The 23,843-nt window shown below is 35.1% G+C and overlaps 1 non-coding gene across 1 annotated transcript; it reads right to left on the reverse strand.

The window, feature by feature from the left end:
* Window positions 1–13,817: 13,817 nt before the first annotated feature.
* On the reverse strand, window positions 13,818–13,924 carry LOC112417672 (small nucleolar RNA R71). Its single transcript, XR_003008265.1, has one exon. It is a non-coding gene; the product is annotated as a small nucleolar RNA R71 (small nucleolar RNA).
* Between the last annotated feature and the right edge of the window lie 9,919 nt (window positions 13,925–23,843).

The raw sequence follows: 23,843 nt of genomic DNA on the forward strand, positions 1-23,843 counted from the left end.
TGACAGAACGTCGAGTATCAAGGCATCCTGCCCAATCAGCATCATTATAAGCACTCAACTTAGGCGAATTTCCAATGGAAAAGAATAGGCCACGGTGAGAGCTTCCCTTCAAGTAACGAATAATACGACGAACTGCTACCAATTGAAGATGGCGTGGAGAATACATGAATTGACTTACTTGTTGAAGAGCAAAAGATATGTCAGGACGAGTAATAGTCAAATAATTAAGACTACCCACAAGTTGTCGATACAATAACGGATCAAGCAAGAGACCACCATCATCACGATGATATTTAACATTAACCTCAAGAGGAGTATCCACTGGATTAGCCGATTGGAGACCAGCCATGGAAATCAAATCTATGACATACTTGTGCTGATGGAGAAAGATACCCTTGGATGTAGAGTGAACCTCAAGACCAAGAAAATAATGCAGGATACCAAGATCTTTCATATGAAAAGAGGCTTGTAACTGTTCTATAAGTCTCTGAATGGAAGCATTATCAGAACCAGTAATAACCATATCATCAACGTACAAAAGAAGTAGAACAATTCCTATAGATGTGCTATGAATAAATAGAGATGAATCATACTGACTCTGATTAAAAGAGAACCCAAGTAGAGTGGAGCAGAATTTTTCATACCATGCCCTTGGCGCTTGTTTCAAACCGTATAATGAGCGTTTGAGCTTGCATACACCCTTAGATGACGAGAATAGACCTTGAGGAGGAGTCATATAAATATCTTCAGTTAGGTCGCCATGAAGAAAAGTATTCTTGACATCCATTTGATGAAGAGACCACCCATTAGAAGAAGCTATAGAAAGTATCGTGCGAACAATTGTCATTTTAGCAACCGGTGCAAATGTCTCATCATAATCAATTCCATATTCTTGCCTGTTTCCTAAAGCAACCAATCGAGCCTTGTAACGGTTGAGAGATCCATCAGAATTGAGTTCCTCATTCATTGCTTTAATCCAGCGAACATCTTTAAAAACCTGTGAGTAGCAAGTAGGAATGGATATGCTATAGAGTGAGGCAGTCAGAGAAGTATGTTTGGAATCATACATGTCTGGTGAATATCTATCTGGTGCTCGAGATGTTCGACCAGAGCGTCTTAGTTGGACCGGTTCAGGATCAGGTGGCGGCTCAGTGTCGGGAGGGGCAGTGGGAACCTGTTTTATGCGTTTTTTGACATATGAAAATGCTCGCTTGTAACGTTCTATAGATTGAGGCACAATAGGAAAATTGGGAAGAATAGCAATATCATTTATGTCAGCAGAAATAGAATGAAACATGAATTGATTATCAAAAAATGTAACATTCCTCGAAACTCGGAAGCGATGATTAGAGACATCATAAAACATAAATCCCTTATGAAAGTTACTATACCCCATAAATGCACACTGAATAGATTGTGCTCCAAGCTTATGCCTTTCAAACGGAGGTAAATGAACAAAACACACACACCCAAAAGTATGCAAATCACTATAATCAGGATGAGTTTTGAAAAGACGAAAGAAAGGAGAGTCAAAGTCAAAAACCATAGAAGGAAGATGATTAATCAAGAACACAGCTGTGGAAAGAGTCTCTACCCAAAATCGGGGTGGCACAGAAGCTTGAATAAGTAAAGAGCGTGTCCCATCAAGCAAATGACGATTCTTTCGCTATGCTAGACCATTTTGTTGGGGGGGGGGGGGTATTGGGGCAAGATCGTTGAGATAAGATCCCCTTATGTTGAAGGTACTCCTGAAACTCATGAGACATATATTCACCACCAGAGTCAGTGAAGAATTTTAACACTTGCTTGAAATTGAGTTTCAACATATGTCAAAAATTTCTTAAATAGAGAAAACACTTCAGACTTGGATCGAAGAAAATATATCCAAGTAAAACGAATTTAATCATCAATAAATGTGACAAAATATTTATAGCGAGCATGAGAAACTACAGGTGACATACCCCACACATCATTATGAATCATCTCAAAACAACTAGAAGCACGATGAGCACCAGACGGGAAAGGAAGTGTTTTAGTTTTGGCTAGTTTGCATACAAAACATGACACAGAGGCATTAGAAACAACATTTTTAATCCCCAATAAACCAGATTTAAATAAATGAGACAAAACAACAGAGTTTGGATGACCCAATTTTCTATGCCAGTCCTCATAAGAATTCAAAACATTGTTACAAGCAAGAGATAGCTGATTGGAAACAAACTGAAGAGGAAACAATCTTCCCACTTTAGGCCCCTTCGCGACAACTTTCCCCGACACCTGCTCTTGCACAAGACAACCAGCACGTGAAAAATTAACATTAAAATTACTACCAATTGACCAACAGACAGTAAATTGGAAGCAAGTCCAGGTGATACAAGCACATCCCGAAAATCAGAGTTTATGTCACCAACATCAGTGATAGAAAGAGTATTACCATCGGCAATTTGAATTTTCTTATTACCATCATAAGAATGTAAATTGTGCAAGTATTCTAAGGAACCCGTCATGTGATAGGATGCGCCAGAATCAAGAAACCATGGGTGAGAAGCATTTGAAGACTTACCCTGAATTCCAATTGATGGAAGAGCAGAAATTACCATTTGTTGAATCATTTCAGACTGTGAAACACCCCCATTAGTTGCATTGGTAGTGGAATATGCATGTAATGCCTACATTGGACTTTGTGTTGATGGTGGAGGACGCACATAACATTCAGTGATAATGTGGCCTCGCTGCTTGCAATAATTGCAAAACTTCTTACTGCAACTACGAGCAATATGTCCAAACTGTTTGCAAGAGAAACATTGTACCTGTTGCATATCATGACCTTTACCTCGACGCTGGGCAGCATATGCAACTGTTGTAGACTCAAAAATTAAAGCATCACGAGACATGGCTCCTTGAGTAAGGAGACGTTGTTCCTCCCTGAGAAGTTCACTGACACATGTATCTAAAGAAGGAACAACATTCCTATTCAGCAAAGAACCTCTAACAACCTCAAATTCAGGGCGGAGTATCATGAGAAATTGATCCTGTTTACTAGTGTTGTAAACCTCTTGGACAGCCGCAAGATAAATATTAGGAACATCGGCATGTATAATAGCAGAATGTTCTGTCCACAAATTCAAAAAACCAGAATAATATTCTTGAACAGATGAATTACCTTGTTTATAATTGGCTATCTCTAGCTCCAACTGAAAACGCTTGGCTGGATTGTCTTGGTTGTAAATGCGCTTCAAATAGTTCCACATTTCTTGAGCAAATGAAAAAGAGCGCAAATTATTAATCATCTGAGGATTAATGGTACTGAGAATCCAAGTAATAATTTGAGCATCTTTAGTTTCCCACTCTTCTAAAGCAGCTTTCTCTGTCGGTGCCTTAGAGACGCCGTTCAAGTGACTCCATAATCTCTCTCCTTTAACATACATACGAAACTGAAATTCCCAAGCAGAATAATTTTTTCCACTAAAACGAACACACATATTATCTATTTGTTTTTGTGAATCCATGGTATAAATAATTAATCAAAGAGCAAATTGAACGTGATAACAACCAAAATAAGATAGCCAGGTAACAACAGAAATACTTAAACCAATTACCCACGTAGGAACAAGGCACTTGTATCAGGAGAGGATGATTGAAGAACAAATCGCAAGACACCACCAAATCACAAAAGATAGAATACGATCAAATTGAAAATTGCCGACGGGAACAACTAAAACACGACTTAATCGCAACTCAGAAACAAAGAGCAAGCAAGAGCCAAAATTGTTGAACAATTGTGACTAAACCAAGAAACCACTAGCAAGGAATCACAAAGGGATTCGAAGACCTAAACTCAGGAATTGAGGATCGTAACAAGCTGATACCATGTAACGAATATCGAGGCCTAACTCATCCTTACAAAACTGGCTTGTACGGTGAGTAGTGCCTCCTCTTTATAAACTCTTCACAAGAATCCTATCTATCCGATGTGAGACTAAATCCACTCGAGTGTTGGCCGCTAACACACCCCTCACGCTTCAGCTCGGCCCATTGGGCCTAAAGCGTGGATGATGCAAGCCCAACAATTGACCCGATAGGCTCTGATACCATGTCATGAATATTGGCTTGATGCCTTTCTCATTGTTATTCCAAGGCTATTCATATAATTACACTAAATAATTACATATATTGGAAACAAATCAATTTCTGATTTATGTCCTTATTTCTAGGAACAAACTAATAAATATAATAAGAACAAATCAACTCCTTATTCACAAAACCCCGAAGAGCTTGCTCCTCACCAAAAATATAAAGGACGTTTCGAATGACTTTGTTATCTACTAATGGTTATTTAGGTTAGTTTTAGCGAGTTTCGAGCTGGGGTAGAAATGAGGCCAGAAGCGCGTTATTTTGATCTTGTTTTCCATGGTGAATGAGGCCAGACGTGCGGCTGCGGTGGTTATCCCATTCTTTTATTCTCAGTGTTATACATTGTAGCTACAAGTTACGTATAACTTGTTCTGCGTCGATTAGGCATTGATGGCGTGTAATCTTATGGCAGCAATATGTAAAAACCAATATTTCATATGCTAGATGATCTTTAACATCGGTTACGAACATAAAATAGTGTATGTTCTTTCCTCAAATGAATTCACTTAATATTACCTTTTGTCCAAAAAGAATCACAACGGTTTCGTATACATCTGTTAAAGCATATCTACATTGTTTTTGATAATCTACTATTTTGGTAATAAACATTGAAATTTAAAGAATAACGAAATCAGTGCCACTAAAGCCATAAAGACATCCATCACACATTCCCTTCTCAAGTTTGGTGATGTGAAAATATTGTGAAATTAGATTGAGACTCGCGCGTTGTGCAGGTATAGCAATATTTTAATAAATTTGGAAGATATATTGCAGGTTTTCTAAACATACATATTGAGATGATTATAGTATTTTCCTAAACATACATATTGGGTAAACCATCCATCTTTTTTATTCTAAACAGAGATCAACAGTGTTCTCCATTTTAGATTTAAACCCGCAACCCTTTGAGTGTATGTGACGCTTCATTGTTTGCAACTCAAGTCTGTTCATGTTATTTGATTTTGTTCATTACTTTACTGATGCATATCATACTGTTGTCACTATTTTGTTTATTGGCTTAAATGCAGTTTTACCTCCCCTATTTTGAATTTGGATTTTTATCCCCCAATTTTAAAACTTGGAATTTTACCCCCTCTCTTTTGATTGAATATGGATTTTTTCCCCCTTATTTAAAACTCGGAATTTTACCCCCCTATTTTATGTTTTTCAGGATTTTGTCCCCCACCATATTTGAGTTTATTTTAGTTAATGTGGTAATGCTGATTTAGCTTAGATTATATTATTATATAAATATCTATATATTAATTGTTTTAGGGAAAGTATATGCATAATTAATCAATTATTTATATTAAATGCTCTTTTTTTCTTATGAAATTCTTTTGACTAATATTTTGTCAAAAGAATCGAAGAAAAAACAGAAAATACTAAAACAGTGCATAAAAAATACCAGAAAAATGCATAAAATTAGTATGACAATAGAAAATATTTAGAGGTGCAAACTAGTTTTTTCATGTATTTTTAATTGAAGTTTTTCTGGTATTTTTATTGTTTTTCTATTGTTTTGCGTTTTCTAGTTTTCTTTTTATTTTTTTACTGAATTAATATTTTTTTATTGTTTCTAGTATTTTTCTGGTTCTTTATTTTCTTTTTAAAAAAATTCTAGTGTTACATTTTTTTTTTCGTTTTTTCTAAAGAAAAAAAAAATTATTCAAAATTTTTTATGAAAAAAAAAAAAAGTAAAAAAAGTACATTTTATATAAATAAATAATTAGGGATATTTGTATAATATAATTTAAACCAAGTTAGCACACCACAAATGTGGTGGGTGGGGGGTGAAAATCCTGAAAAACATAAAACAAAAGGTAAAATTCCGAGTTTTAAAATGGGGGAATTCAATCAAAATATGGTGGCAAAATTCCGAGTTTTAAAATAGGGGGGCAAAATCCAAATTTAATCAAAATAGGGGGATAAAAGTGCATTTAAGCCTTGTTTATCTCACATATCTTATATTTTAATTCTACTTATTTATTTGTATATCAGTTTTATCCTTCATTAAACTTCAGTTTAAATAATATTAAACTCAACGTAGATCTTATCAAATTTAATAGATAATTGTCGATGAAGGTTGTCTAAGTTGAAAAAGAGTTGATTCACGCAAGGTAATGAATTTAATTGTTGTTGTGTGAGGACATATTTGATGGATGATCTATAAATACATGTATACGCTCTTTGAGCTCTTTAAACTTGATGAGCACCCCATGCTCACTAAACTTTTTTAACGAATTTTTTTAATAGATAATTCATTTTTTAAATAATAAATTGATAAGTCATTTAACCCTCTTTTTTTTATTTTTATTACATATTTCAAACGTGTGCTACAAAGTGAAAGTTCGTAAACCCTGCTTAAACCTCAATTTCAATAACACAGCAACAACAACGCGATGCCGTAAACCTCAAACAATGCATTATCCAAAATCTACAGTGTCTTTCCTCGTAGCACGCGCCAAGAACTCTGTTCAACTTCTTCGTCACAACAATAATTCACGCTCACTCTTGTTCTACTTTCAACCTTCGCTTTCTTCTTTTTCATCCAATGCTCAACTCTCATATGATCATGATGATCAGGTTTATTCCTTTTCGTTTTTCGTTTGATGTATTTAGTTATTGGAATTCAGTGGAAATGATTTTTGTTTAAGTTTACTGATTTATGTTTTTGTTTATTGAATTAAAGTCAAAATGTAATTGACTCAAATTTTGGTGTGAAAGGGTAAAATAGTCTTTTGGTTAAGAAAATTATTTTTAATGTTTTAAGTGGGAATAATTATTTTTACTACGTTACCAGTGAGATGGGGTAATTAATTAGAGACGGTGAATATTCGTTATTTTTTATGGTTAAACGTGTAGTATCTCGATGAAATAGTTAGTAAGAATATTGAGCCAATTAAGACAACTAACGGTTGAGCCCATTAATGTGGTGACTATATAAACACTAGTCTTATGAGAAATTAGGTCATAACCTTCATTTCACTCATTTTCACAAACATTTCAAGATAAAGTTAGACAGAGAGAAGGAGATCCTGGAGAGCAAAGAAGAACTAGAGAGATAAAGCTTGGGGTTGGTGGCTAGGAGAAAAATTGAAGCTAGGGATTTTATTATTGAAGAGTTGAGGTAAGGGGGATAGTCTCTTTTTCACAATTTAAGCTATAATCACTTTTTTTTACTTGTGGGTTTAAGTGCCTTTGTTATAATTGTGACTTTTTGTGAATTTAAATGATAATATTCATGCTCCCTTTGCATGTGAAATTGTGGGTATGATAAACTTCATGGGTTTGTTGTGTTAATAGTTCAAACTTCATGGTTGTTGTTGAGTTGTTTTAATGATTTTTGACTATTTAAGTGAAATTCATATAAATTGGTATTGAATTGTAACGCCCTCTTTAATTATTTGATTATTTTAATGAGTTTAGAATATACTTATATGATTTGTGTGATTTATATGATTTATTTTGATGAGTGATATTTTGTTATGTTATATATTGGTATTTATTAGTATAATATATATGTTATTTGGTTTAGAAATAAATATGATTGGTTGTAGAAATATATATATGTTATAAAGATATATTTGTTAATTGTTATAGAAATATTTTATATTTTATATTATATATATTAGAATAGAATATTGAGATTTTAGGGAGTTTTGGATATAAGAAAAAAATAAGTAGGTTAAGGATTTTTATATAAAATGGGAGAGTTAGAATTAGAAAATAAGGATTTGGTGCAAACTGCTTTTGGGAGAAAAAGGGAAAAAGTGAGAAGTAAGAGAAGAGAAGAGAAGAACCAAGACAGACTGCCTGATCGATTTATTAAGGTAAGGTTGAGACTAGCATTCAATTATATTAATCTATATAATTCTGATGATTTTATTTAGCAAGTGTAGGATTGAATTAGAGAAGTTGGAAATTAGGGTTAGAATGTAGAATTGAATTGTAGAAAGAAGTAGATAATCTGATGGATTAGGGTGATAAAGGATGTTTAGATTGTAGATTAATCACAGACTAAGTTTCCAATCAGTAGTCGATGGAAATTGGGATTTTCGTTTGAATAGTCGGTGTCTAAACGTTTTGCAAATAAGAGATTATGTGAGGTTTGGGAAATCGATTTTTGGGTGGTTGAAACTTGAATCTTTTTGTAGATTATGATAGAGTTAAGTGTCAGGAGCGTGTAGGCGAAAACGGCATCGAAAACGGGTTAACGGTTTGGATTTTACACGCGAAAACGTGAAAATTAGAAAATCTGATGTTGTCTGTCGAGCAGAAATCGGGCTACGATTTTGACCAGGTTTTGGGGTGTTTCAGCACGAAAAAAATCGTACTACGATGGGGGAAAATCGGGCTACGATTTTGCCTGACCAGAAACTTTTAAAATGCATTTTTCTTCACTCCAATTGCTTCCAAACTTCTTCCTAAGTGTAGGGACTTTATCTTATCCATCTAGAGATGTTTTTAGGAAAGAAATAACGTTGTATAAAAGGTCTAATGAGTTGTTGAGAGTTGAACCTTGGGGTAGTTATGAATATTATTTACAATATTAATGATGATCTGTGAAGCTGATTTATGATGATTTGATGTTTATAATGTGATATAATTGTATATGCATTACTTGAATTATATGTGATTATTTGAGATGTTGTTTACTTACGTGCGATATTATTATATCATGATGTTTTGCATACTGCCTATGTTGTTGATTGTTAATTAACTAAGCTGCATGAGTCAGTCTAAGTCGTTGAAGATGTTGATGTTCCAAATTATTGGACTATTATAAGAGGTTGTTGATTTAAGATGTTTAAGAAGTCGAGTCCATGCATTAGCATTTCAGCGATAGGGGCTTGATGCCCTGGAGTATATTGATACTCAAATAGCGATAGGGGCTTGATGCTCCGGAGTATATTGATACTCAAATAGCGATGGGGGCTTGATGCTCTGTATTGGTACCACATGCATATAAGAGGTCTAAGTTGCATAGTCGAATTGGAGTCGCATTTGTCGAGTCAAAGATGTTAAGTCGTCAAGTTGTTTAAGCTGTGATTCTTTATATGAACTATTAATGATGTGATATATGATATATTATTATCTATGATGAATATTATGATGTTTTCATGTTGTTAAATATAATTGTTGAATTATATGCTTAATATTATTGTTTTGTGAAATCTCATCCCTTCTGCTTGGAAATGTTGCTCTTCGTATGAGTAACTTGCAGGTATTAAAGATTAGTAGGAATGGTGGCTCAAGTGTCTTAGGGCTCTGATACGTAACGGGATGGGAAATTGTTGCTATGTTTATTAATGAGTCATTTATTATCTGTTTTTATATGTTATTTAGTTTAGTTTTAATTAGATTTTATTCTATTTTATATTAGTATTATTTCCTTTTTGAGATAGTTTACTACAAATTGCATTTTATTATATTTCAGGAAAGAATATTTGATGGATTGAGTCTTGGAGCAAAAGAAAGGGATTTGGAGCTGATTCGTTACGAAAATAGGAAGATTCGGAGACAAAATATGTCTCCCCAAAGTCAGAAGCTTGGCACGGCCCGTGCTAGCATTGGCACAGCCGTGCCACCCTCCAGAATCGCTTTTGCTGCTTTTGCTTAGATTTTAAGCTACTCTGTTTTAGTTTACTTGTGGAACATTCTAGTGATTGCTTAGATTTTAAGTCGAATGTAAACTATAAATAGAGTAGCCAACCATCACAAATATTCATCTTTTCTTGGAATGCAATATGTGACAATTGCCTTTCTAATAAAAGTTCATTTACTTTCTTGTTATTTACTTTTATGTTTTCTCTCTTCTTCTCCTTGTCTACGATGAACGTTAGTGAGTAGACTTCTCTTGTCTTGGGATTGCTGGATAAGTTTAAATGACATAATCCTAATTGAACCAAACTCTAAGCCTTAATCTTATGTAACCCTAATTTCTTATCTAAATTCACCGCTTTAACATGGATCAACCATTATCAAACTGTGGAAACGAAAGTGGAGGGTTTGATAATTGTTTATCCATCATCTCAAATATCAATTCATAAAACGAAAGTGGAGCTTTGATATTCAAACAAGTGAATTTAGACAAGGATTTCAAAGGCAGCGAAATAGTCTTTGAAATCTTTGAGACATATAGTTTCGATCTTCAAGGGAACTAATAATGATCAAGTCAGCGAAATAGGCTTGGTTGTTAGAGGAACCAAAATCTAATAGTAATCAAGTCAGCGAAATAGGCTTGCTTGCTAGAGGAACAAAAAAGAAACTGTCTTGAGAAATTATGTAACACCCAGACTTCCCAACAATTATATTTATAAATAAAATCAGAGTTTAAATCAACAACGGAGTGTTACACTGCTTTTCAAAATTTCTTAAATAGAATATAAAACTATTTAATTTAACCTCAATAAATTGCAGCGGAATATTTTTCAACATTAAACATCCTTCACTAAATCTGGCACGAAGGCCTCAACACAATTAATTTTCAAGGTTTTATTCCATCACAATAAAACTCCGAAGACATGTTCCAAAATTGATACATAAGGAATGAAAATGAATATATCTAATCCCCATCCCGAACGTATCAGAGCCCTAGACAGTTGAGCCACCGCACCTACTACTCAGAAATACCTGCACGTTACCCACGGTCGAGGCAACATTCAAACAGAAGGGGTGAGATTCACAAACAATAATAATAGTTGTATATATAATCATCAACTGCATTTAACAACTTAATTAAATAAACATAATTAACAATATATAATCAACAATGATATTCATGATTCTTCAACTTTAACAACACTTACTAAATCAACCAATAGTGACAACAACGACTCAATCTCTCCGTCAACGACAACGACCACTACATGATCTACAACGACATCTACAACAACCTCAACAACTACATCAACAGCAACTACATCAACGACAACCTCAACAACAACAACTACAACAACTACATCAACGACAACCTCAACAACAACAACTACAACAACTACAACAACTACATCAACGACAACCTCAACAACAACAACTACAACATGGTACTATTTTCAACGTGTTGAATGACTAAGCATTCCGGAGCGTAAGCCCCCAACAATTTGAATGATGAACATTCCAGGGCATAAGCCCTCAACGGTTGAATGACAAAGCATTCCAGGGCATGAGCCCTCAACAATTTGAATGACAAGGCATTCCAGGGCATGAGCCCTCAACGGTTGAATGATTAACATTCCAGGGCATGAGCCCTCAACGGTTTCCTAATCATGAAGGACTCAACTTGTGTATATCAGCATACAACTCGACTACGACAACGACAACATAGGCAACGACAACGACCGTGCATAATAACTATGACTCACTCCCCAACTCGATCAACATCAACCACCTATGACTCCGTTACTTAGAATGACAGCTCGCCACTTACAACTCGAACCAACACATTGTTCATTCTAATTGAATGCAGTTAAGTATAAATCAGCGATCATTAACCATCATAATCAATCAACGGCAACACAACAGTATACGACAGCATGATATAACAATATCTTATACAATTCAATGATGTCTAGCATTTTCACATAATCCAAGTATTACTTATACAATTTTATCACATTAATAACCTCAATTTGCCATGACCAGCTTCACAGTTCATCATTTATATCCTATACGTCTTTCATTGTTATCCCAAAGTTCAACTCACAACTACTCGTGTGACAAAACCACAAGAAACTTAAACACGGCAGTCTGTAAAGCACTAGCTCGCGAGGCGAGAGCCTCTACTCGCCACGGCGAGTTAGGGTAAAACGCTCAAGAATCCATTCTGTCTCATTTCCGTGTTCAATCTCATTCTAAAACTTTGCCTAATCATTAGAGTACATGTTCAGGCCCTCATAAACATCCAAGGTTAAACTCACAGCTCAAAAACACAAAATCTTGCACGCTCTCTGCCCACACTCGCCACGGCGAGTAAACTTGCTCGCTATGGCGAGCTGCGAAATGCAACTCGCGAGGCGACCACTTCTGCTCGCGAGGCGAGCGATGATCTTCATCACTCGCTATGGCGAGGTTCATCACTCGGGAGGCGAGCGATGAATATCAGTACGGCCAGGTTACAGTGTTTCTCAAAAATTCACCCAAACCCATTGTTCTTACCTTAAAACTGATTCTAAACATCAATATATGAAACATTTAAGGTCTGTTCATCATTTCTACATCAATTCACCCTAATTTCATCATTTAATCATCAATTCTCATCATAACCCTAATTCCCAATTCTCCAAATTTATTCATAACTTTTGTTAAAACATAATCAGAATCATATACACTAAAATTAATGTAAGTTAGCCTCACCCTTACCTTAGATAATCGAAATCGCAGCCCTTCTTGGTTCTCTTCCCTTTTCTTGACTCTTCTCCTTTTTCTCTGTTGTACGTGAAAACTGCCTCCCCCTTCTATTTTCTATTTCTTAATAAATATATCCTCTCAATATTCCTTAACTCCTCTTATTTCTATTAAATTCTGATTTAACCCCCAATCTCCAAAATAAATCCTAATTCTCACTTATTCTATTAAATACTAAAAATAGCCATTTAATAAAATACACCACACCACAAAACAACATAAATGATTTAAAAATCATATAAAGGACTTTAAATAACTAAAAATAATTAAATAAAATTGGGGCGTTACAAATTAGGTCTAACATAAAGTTATAAGCTTATAGTTTGGTTTGTGAAGGACTTGTCATTTAAATGAACCAATAATCCCAAGACTTTTATCTTTTCTTTTATTATTTGCTTTTAATTAAAAACCCAAACCTTTCTACCCTATAAATCTTCAGTCTAATCATTATCTAAAGTTAATTGAATTCATAACTCCCTGTCGGAACGATACTCATCTTTTTACTACTTCGGTAAGACCGTGCACTAACGGTTTTATCCCATCAAGTTTTTGGCGCCGCTGCCGGGGAGTTATTGTAATTTGATTAACTTTTCAATAGTGGTTAGTCTAAAAAAAAAAAAAATTATTTATACAAGTAAATAAAATATATATATATATATATATATATAAATATTTTATTTCTTTTTTCTTATCTTTTTATTTTTTTTTTATATATTTATCTCTCTCTCTCTCTAAATAAAAAAATAAAATAATATATATATATATATATATTTATATATAAAATCTCTCTCTCTCCCTCCCTCCCTTTCTCGTTATTTTATTTTATTTTATTTTATTTTTTATTATTTTTTATTTTCTATCTTTAACCGTTTTGATTTCAGGCATAGCGCAAAGAAGATAATAACGATATGGATGAGAAACGTGCTCTCAAAGAGTATGCAATCACATCTTCAGATGAGCCGTACGATGCTATTGTGTACCCAACGGTTAAGGGTAATAAATTTGAAATAAAGCCTGCACTTATTTACCTAGTGCAGCAGAATCAATTTTTCGGATCACCCACTGAGGATCCGTATCTTCATGTTTCAATTTTTTTAAGACTCAGTGGAACTTTGAAGGCAAACCAAGAGGCCGTAAGGCTGCACCTCTTTCCTCTCTCTTTGAGGGATAGAGCTAGTGCTTGGTTTCATTCATTGCAAATTGGTTCTATCACCTCATGGAACCAAATGAGGAAGGCATTTCTTTCCCAATTCTTTCCCCATAGTAAAACTGCTCAATTGAGAAGTCAAATCACACAATTCACTCAAAAAGATGGTGAATCTCTTTACGATGCGTGGGAGTGTTTCAAAGAAATGCTTAGGCTTTGCCCCCATCATGGTTTTGAGAATTGACTTATTATCCACACTTTTTATAATGGTCTTTTGTTTTCCACAAAAATGAATGTTGATGCAGCTGCAGGTGGAGCTTTACTGAATAAAACTTTCACAAGAGCATATGATTTGATCGAGGACATGGCACAAAACCACTATCAGTGGACAAGTGAGAAAGTTATCGCTGATGTTACTCCTCCACCCTCTAAAAAAGAGGCAGGTATGTACCAGGTTTCTACCCTTGATCATCTATCTACTAAGGTGGACACACTTCTTCAAAAATTTGATAAATTAACTGTAAGTGTCGTCACACTTGCTTTTGTTTCTTCACCTTGTGAATTTTGTGGAATACTTGACCATACTGGTGTTGAATGCCAACTAGGTAGTGTTGCTAAAAGTCCTGAGCAAAATTTTTATACCTTTGGACAACAAACAACAACACCCGTTTATGCAAACAACCAAAGAGTCCCTCAGAAATCCAGCTTGGAAATTTTACTAGAAAAACATGCTATGGAGCAATCCAAGCAATTTCAAGAACTTAAAAATCAAACTGGATTTTTGAATGACTCTCTTGTCAAGCTTACATCTAAAGTGGACTCCATTTCTACTCACACTAGAATGCTAGAAACTCAAATCTCTCAAGTAGCCCAAAAAGTAGCTACTTCCTCTCAAACCCCCGAAGTCTTTCCAAGTCAAACTGAAGCCAACCCCAAAGGCCTTATAAATGCTATTCAACTTAGGGACGGTAAGCATTTAGAGGACACCATTATGAAAACTAAGACAATTGAGGGTGAGATAGAGAGTGAAAAGCAGCAAGGTGAGAAAGTCATAGGAAAGAGTGATAAGCCAATCGTTTCACCACCTTATAAACTCAAAATCCATGTCCCACAAAGGCTTGCTAAGCCTAACCTCATAGTGATTGAGAGTTTTTCCACCACTTGTGTGATTGAGAGTGAAACCATTGAAAAAACTATGTGTGATTTGGGAGAGAATCTCAGGTTGATGTCACTATCCCTTTGGGAAAGATTGGGTATTGGGTAGAGAAACCTTCTAATCGTCAAGCTAATGACTCTAAAAGAGCGCTTCATGGGAGGCAACCCACGAGTTTAATTACTTTTATTTTGTTTGTTTTTTGTTGTTTTAATTTGTTTTGTAGGTATTTGTCCAAATATGATGCGAAAAAATGAAGAAAATTGAGCCTTGCATGTCCAGAAGCTTGGTACGGCCAGTGCCAATGTTGGCACGGCCGTGCCTGTAACCTAGCCAACATCCACCAACTTCCAGAGAGTTGGCACGGCCCGTGCCTGTGGTGGCACGGCCGTGCAATGGTCCCAGACCCTCTTTTACCATTTTTTTCACTTTTCTCCTTCTTCCTTCATTCTCAAACACAAACTTCCCTCATCCTTCAACTTCTCTCTCTAAACCTTCATAACATCAACCTTCAAACCTCCATATCTATCTCCATTCATCATTCCAAAAAAATTGTTCACCAATCTCCACCATTCAACTCATAAACCTCACTTAAACCAAACCCCATCAGTAAACCAACCCTTCCCACATAAACCTTGTCCAAGCCTAACCTCCACCCACACCCAAACCAAGCTAAGGTCAATGGCATCAAAAAGGAAAGGTGAGGATATTGAAGCCTCCGGAAGAGGTGCAAGCAAGAAGCAATCAACAGCCCGCAATCATGGGATCCAATTCAAGGATTCCGAGCAAAAAAATAGGTATAAATCTCTAATCTCTAGAACTATCTCTCCTTGCAGGTACCTTGATGTTAATGCTATGGATAGACTAGAAATAGATGAACATGTGATTAGGCTGTTGAATAAATTCACAACCATGTGCTTAGGTACCTTCACACGGTTATTGCTTGCACCATATGGGGTAGAAAAAAAGGTAGTAATGATGAGGACTATTGAGTTGTTTATGTTGTAGGCTATACTTTATAACCACCATGTTAACATTTGCTATTATTTGATTTATTATCTTGTTTCAAATGCTAGAAAGAAACCGGATATAAAGGTGATATAGTGGTAGGTGGAATCATCACTTTCATTTGTTAGAAAATTTGAGGTAAATGTGAACAAAAGGATAAATAGGATTGAGGGAAACTACTATCTATACTTAGAAACCCTCACTACCATGTTTTTTTTTATAGAATTCATGGCCCTTCTCACAATTTCCAATATGAGTGGAGAGTCAATAATGCTAATTTCTTGATTATTCTACCTAATTCAGATATTACTAATCCGAAGGTGGTAGAAAACTTTTATGTTGGCACTAACCCACAGGTACACAATGATGGTGATGATGGTGGTGATGAAGAGGAGGTAGGTGCAAACTTGCACCATTAACAAGAAGCCGGTGGAAACTATAATGATGAACGGTGGGCATGGATGCAAATCAAAGTTCAAAGAACATGCACCGAGCAATAAAGACAAGGTGTTGAAATGATCGGGCTAAGAAACGATGTCCTAAGGGGCAGTCAAATAAATGAATAAAACAATCAAATGTTCCGATACATGATGCAACACCTTCACCTCCAAGGTCTACCTTATGGACTTCAATAAAATTGTGAGCTCTCCTCTTCCTCTACTCTTCTCTACTTCTCTTATTTCATTCATCATCTTCTTCTTTTTCTTCTTCTTCTTTTAAATCATTGAGTACAATGCTTCTCCTAAGTGTGTGGGGAGCCTAATAAAGTGTCTTTAGTCGTAGTGTTTCCAAATTCCCTTGAACTTTATTCTTTTGTTCTGTTTTATTGTGAAAGGCATGGTTAAGTAGCTTGTTTTTATTGAAAAATATCATGACATAAATTTTTTATTGTCTCCTCTTAATTGGTTATTTCTTGTACATGAAAGTGAACTCTTGTATTTTAAGTTTTCTTGATATACCCACATCTTGCTTCAAAGTGAATACAATTCTCCAATGATAAAAACACAAGTTGCTTCCCTTGAGTAAGTGTATGAATAAGTATTTTAAGGAAATACGTTTTAATTTTAGTGGTACGTTGACCTTTAAAAACTCTCAAAGTAAAAGTAGTATAAGTTAGTATAAAGGAGTTTATAAAAAGCCAAATAGCCAAAATAATTTCAAGGTTGCATTATTGAATCTAGATTGGGGAAGGAGGTAGGCCCTCCGACTTCCTACGTGAAGGTAATGTTATCTTGAAAAACTTTAAAAAGCATCATTGAATCTAGATTGGGGAAGGGGGTAGGCCCTCCGACTTCCTACGTGAAGATGATGTTTTAAGGGGAACCACTGAATCTAGATTGGGGAAGGGGGTAGGCCCTCCGACTTCCTACGTGAAGGTGTTGTTTCTTAAATAAAGTATGTTGAAATTCGAAAAATGTGCAAATGGCAAAGATCAAAAAGATTGCAAATACTCCCATCTCTCTTATATGAAATGAAGAAAGAGTTTTTCTTGGTTGGTTTAGTACTAGGATTAGAACATGTTTCCTCATAATATCTATCTTATACAGGAGCAAGAAAAGGGTTGGACTATACACACACACTCACTTGAAACTTGATTGTTGGTTGAAAAAGGATTACAAAGAATGCTTGAGTTTATGATTAGGGTACACTTGAAATTAAAGCCTTTGAGGAGACATGTGTTTTAATTAAATTGTCATGAAGTAATCTTGTTTATGCTACCATGTTTATGCCTTTTGCTTGAGGACAAGCAAAAATTCAAGTGTGGGGGAGTTTGATGAGTCATTTTATTATCTGTTTTTATATGTTATTTAGTTTAGTTTTAATTAGATTTTATTCTATTTTATATTAGTATTATTTCCTTTTTGAGATAGTTTACTACAAATTGCATTTTATTATATTTCAGGAAAGAATATTTGATGGATTGAGTCTTGGAGCAAAAGAAAGGGATTTGGAGCTGATTCGGTATGAAAATAGGAAGATTCGGAGACAAAATATGTCTCCCCAAAGTCAGAAGCTTGGCACGGCCCGTGCTAGCATTGGCACGGCTGTGCCACCCTCCAGAATCGCTTTTGCTGCTTTTGCTTAGATTTTAAGCTACTCTGTTTTAGTTTACTTGTGGAACATTCTAGTGATTGCTTAGATTTTAAGTCGAATGTAAACTATAAATAGAGTAGCCAACCATCACAAATATTCATCTTTTCTTGGAATGCAATATGTGACAATTGTCTTTCTAATAAAAGTTCATTTACTTTCTTGTTATTTACTTTTATGTTTTCTCTCTTCTTCTCATTGTCTACGATGAACGTTAGTGAGTAGACTTATCTTGTCTTGGGATTGCTGGATAAGTCTAAATGACATAATCCTAATCAAACCAAAATCTAAGCTTTAATCTTATGTAACCCTAATTTCTTATCTAAATTCACCGCTTTAACATGGATCAACCATTATCAAACTGTGGAAACGAAAGTGGAGGGTTTGATAATTGTTTATCCATCATCTCAAATATCAATTCATAAAACGAAAGTGGAGCTTTGATATTCGAACAAGTGAATTTAGACAAGGATTTCAAAGGCAGCGAAATAGTCTTTGAAATCTTTGAGACATATAGTTTCGATCTTCAAGGGAACTAATAATGATCAAGTCAGCGAAATAGGCTTGGTTGTTAGAGGAACCAAAATCTAATAGTAATCTAGTCAGCGAAATAGGCTTGGTTGCTAGAGGAACAAAAGAGAAGTTGTCTTGAGAAATTAGGTCTAACATAAAGTTATAAGCTTATAGTTTGGTTTGTGAAGGACTTGTCATTTAGATGAACCAATAATCCCAAGGCTTTTATCTTTTCTTTTATTATTTGCTTTTAATTAAAAACCTAAACCTTTCTACCTTATAAATCTTCATTCTAATCATTATCTAAAGTTAATTGAATTCATAACTCCCTGTCGAAACGATACTCATCTTTTTACTACTTCGGTAAGACCGTGCACTTGCGGTTTTATCCCATCATTTATCATTCCTTTATGTATCAATTTTGGAAACATGTTGTTGAAGCTTTTATTGTCGTTGAATTAATTCTGCTGCAAAGTTTTAATTATTACATTGTTGAGATTTGAAGGATAATTATTTAATTATTCCATTTATGATTTTAAGAAAATAAGTGTAACATTCCGTTTAACGTGTTTTACTCTGATTAATTTATGAAATTTTTATGTTGGGAAAACGGGGTGTTACATTTGTTGTTGAAACATGTTTGAATTCACTCCATTAATGATTGTTGATGTTTGTATGTTGATGAATTTAGAATTGGTGGGGTTGTTTTAAAGTTTGAACGAGAAATGAGAAAAATGGTGATTTTTGGTGAAAATGAACTAGATGATGATTTGAGATGAATTGGTGTTTTAATCCGATGTTTGTTGTGGTTTGAATGCCTTTTTATGTTTGTAATCAAGTGTTTAAGCTTTGGGGTCGAATTTGGGGTTGGAGGGATCAAAATTGGGGATTTTGGGTGGAAATTGGTGTAAAACCCGTAAGAGTTCAGCCTGAATAGGGGAAACTCGCTTAGAGCGGTGCTGTCTGGAGAAAACTTGCTTGGAGCTAGAATCTAGCTTAATGCGAGTTGCTCAGGGAATGAATTCCTTGTTTTGAGTTTTTCGGGCATCCGTGATCAATCCGGGTGATTCCAAACTTATTCTTTTGATGTAATTAAATGTAGGGTAAATACCTCTTTTCGTCCTTGTAATATTAGCGAATTTCAGTTTTAGTCCCTGTAAAAAAAGATTTAGATTTTGTTCTGTAATTTTAGATTCTTCCACTTTTGGTCCCTCATTCCACCACGTCAGCAGAATCTGCGTACATGGCACGTAAAATGAGGGACCAAAAGTGGAGGAATCTGAAATTACAGGGACCAAAAGTGGGAGGAATTTGAAATTACAGGGACATAATTTATGCAGATTCTGCTGACGTGATGAAAGGAGTGACCAAAAGTGGAAGAATTTGAAATTACAAGGACAAAATCTAAATCTTTTTTTTACAGGGACTAAAACCAGAATTGGCTAATATTACAGGGATGAAAAGAGGTATTTAACCTTAAATGTATTTAAGCTTTCTAAACATTTGATAACATCAATTGAGTTATATTAGGCTTGGATTTGTGAAACGTATCGTAACTTTTTAAAAATAGTTCAAGAACATGAAATTTCCGAAAACTCGATTTCGCAAGGTAAAAACGTAAGACTAGGGTTGTCTAGTATTCTTATGATTTGTAAAAATGTTTTGGATGGGAATCATAGACTCTTACTTGGTTTTACGTTGAAAACATGAATTCTTTTAAAAACGGAAAAATGATACGAACTTTGTGAAACTTTGGGATTGAAGTGAATTGGCCTATGAAACGTATGTGTATACGCTACTGCACTCTTATATGATTTGGGTATATACTTAGTTGAGGTATTCAAACTTGTTTGATTTGATTTGTTGAATAACTTGGAAAATAAATGAAACGATACGAACTTGGAAATTTTGAGTAATTGTCGGCTTTAGCCTATTAATCGTATGTGTATACACTACTGCACTTATATGTGATTTGTGTGTATACTCAGTTGAGGCGTTTAAATATGTTTACCTTGGGTTCGGAAGATTTGTCGGAAAATGCTAGTTTTCATAAACTTAGCCGAACTTTGTCAAACTAATGTTTTATGGTTGGATAACTTATATGAGACTTTGAATTCATGTTAGTATAAATAATCCTGAATGAATTGTAAAGGATTAGGTGTTTAAATTGTTAGATTTCAAGATGTGGCTATATACGTTGTTATGTGAAATGAAAATGTGGAACATTGTTGTTTCTTTGTGGTCAATGTTGTTGATGATTATGTTGGTGTTGGTGATGTGTGTTTAAATGTTGAATTCTTGCATGCAATTTGGTGATGATATTGATGGTGTTTGCATGTATGAAAGGTGCCGTTGTTTATGTTGATGATTTATTTTTGGTGGTGAATTCTTACATGCAAAGAGGCGATGCTATTGGTGATGAATGCATGTATGTAAATTGGTGATGATTTGTTGTATGAACGTATGCATAGTTGTGTCATATGTTCATGCATTCATAAGTGTCTAGAGGCGATGTTTATGATACTATTTCGTATGCAGAGGCGATGTTTAGAGGCGATGTTTATGATACAGTTGTATATTGAGGTGACGACCTTGGTGATGGCCGGTACCACATGCATATAGAGTCGTGTCTAAGCGCATTGCATACATTTGGTGAAGTTGTTAAATGTTTCATATTGGATTATGTGCTTAGTGAACCTTTGTGATTTATGTGCATTGGTGAACTTGGTGAATTGTGTACTTGGTGAAATTTGGTGAACATATGAAGATGTGTACTTGACGATGCTTGTTATTGTTGGTGATACTTGTACACTTGGTGATTTTATTTGATAATGTTTATCGTGGTGAAAATAATGAAGTGTGAATTATATGTATGTGATTTGATGATATTTTTAGTGACGATGAGTTCCTTGCTTATACTTTGGAATGACGAATTGTATTTGTTGAGTTGATTAGGCTAAATGAGGAATAAGGTGAGTAATCCTTATATTGGTTGATGTTGTTAAGTGATGTACCGTGTTGATGATTTGATTTAAATGATGAATATGCTTGATGTACTCTAATATAATTGTGATAGCATGATGTGTATGAAATGAGGGATAATATTCATGAGATGTTAGTATTCCAGATGTATATGTGCTATGCATGAAATTCTTGAATTTTTATGTTTGATTATGTTTAATTGTGAATTATGAACTAACCACCAGTGGTCGTTTGGTTGAACGCCTTTCCTTATCCGTATGGATGGGTAGACGGTGTGCAGAAATAGTTGCTTTGTTTTGCTTTGCTGAGTTGCTTGAGGATAGCTTGGATGCAACCTCGTTTATCGATTTTGGTGTCTTAGACATTAGAGCTTTAATTAGGGGTCAGTCTTCGTTGTTTATTTTTGTTTTGTCTATTGGAGATTTTTGAGACTATGTCTTGATGATGACATGAGTTGTATAATGACATGACTACTTGGTGACTTATTTTAATTATGGATGATTGTTGAGATATTTATTCAGGTGTCGATGATATGATGTTTTATTCCCTTGCAATGTTTTGAGAAAGTGTTAATTATGCATGTTTGGTGATTTATTGACGAAGTAACATCTAGATTCTTGATATGATGTATCATTACTGTAATTTATTGCTTTTAGAGTTTAGGATGTTATAGTATAATGACAATCCATCCGCACGAGTGCAGTACCAAAGAGCTAACCGACCAACCATAGGGGCGAAAATGTAACCTAGGAATGTGTTTAAGAGAAGGAATTTTTTTTTTGGTGCATTGATAAATTTTAAGTGTGGATCAGATAATGATGATAATCCATAAGAAATATCAACAAACACAACGACTTCATTGCGAGTCCATCTTTGCTCCATTTAGGCTTGCACCATTTACCCCATTTACCTTCATGGATGTGCGACACGTGTCAAAAGAATATCCAATAGTTGAAATTAAAAAGGACAAATAGGTATTAAAACAAAATCCCTAGCAATCAGGTTCTGAAAAAAGTGACATCGACGAGACGACCTTCAGAATTGATTTTTCAGATTTTCAAAATGGGCCAAAACCACCGCATCCTGCGGAGCCACCGTCCACCGACGAAGCAAAACCTTCACTCTTCCATGTATTCCCCGTAACAAACTCTTCTCTTCAAATCAGATGTTGTCAAAATCAGATGTTGTTCCACCTTCTTTGTGTGATATGAGTTTCGATTAAATAAAATAAAGGGAAGCCACCGATTGAATTGAATTAGCACTAAAAACTAGCAAGAAAGTTTGGATTTCACAATGTTTTAGTTGTTACCATTGCTAGTTGTGAACTCAAGTAAATTGGCATAATTGATTTCACGCAGTCATTCAAAATTGGGTTTTCTTCTAAACTCAATTTGGATGAAAGTTTGCCAATTTGGGTGGAAATGAAATTGATGGAATTGGGTTTGTTTCAAGCTTCTTCTGTTTTGAAACAGGCAACGGGTTCTGGAAAAAGATATGGAGATTGTGTTTCTAAAAGCAATCACATGTGTGTTTGTTTATTGTTGTCTTTTTTATTTCAACCGTTGGATATTATTATACCACGTGTCACACATCCATGATGGTAAATGGGGTAAATGGTGCAAAGACAAATGGAGCAAAATGGACTCATTCATTGCCACGTTATTATGATGTCAATCAATAACAAAAATTCCAAATTGAGTGGAGTGAGAAATTCTAAAAATTATGAAATAGAGACCTAACCCTCAATTTCCTTTGTACGCAAAAACTGACCTAACCTTCAAACACCTTCGTTCACAAATATCATTCACCAGAAAAACAATCGCTTTCTTCCACAAAAACACCAATAAAAGCAGGTTAGTTCTTTTAGTAGTAGTTATATGTCCACAGCCATATCATTTTCGGTCGTCCTCACTATGAAAAAGAAGAGAAGAACAAACTCATGATCAATCACGGCGACGACAATAGGTAATTGTTGAATTCTCTCCCTCTCGTCTCCAGACAGTTTATATCCATCATAGACCGTCTTCGATTCTCTCCCCATCGACAATATGAAAAGGAAGTGAAACTCCCTCAATTCTTGACAACAAAACAACAATGGTTGCAGCAGCAGATTTATATTTACCTAATGAGTGTTGGGAGTGTATTATCCGATTCCTTGACACTGACCACCGTAGTTTGGAGTCTCTCTCCCTAGTCTCCAAACACTTCCTTTCCATCACCAACAACATCCGATTCTCTCTCACTATCTGCGATACAAATCTCCCTTCCCTCCCTCATCTCTTTCAAAGGTTCCCTAGCCTCACCTCTCTTGACTTCACACACTTCTCCCAACACGGTGATCTCACAGCGCTTCTCTTCCAAGTCTCCACTTCTCACATTACTCATGTTGTAGTAAATGCTATGTCA

The sequence above is a fragment of the Medicago truncatula genome, chromosome 8 (assembly GCF_003473485.1).
Source record: "Medicago truncatula cultivar Jemalong A17 chromosome 8, MtrunA17r5.0-ANR, whole genome shotgun sequence".
NCBI lineage: Eukaryota > Viridiplantae > Streptophyta > Magnoliopsida > Fabales > Fabaceae > Medicago > Medicago truncatula.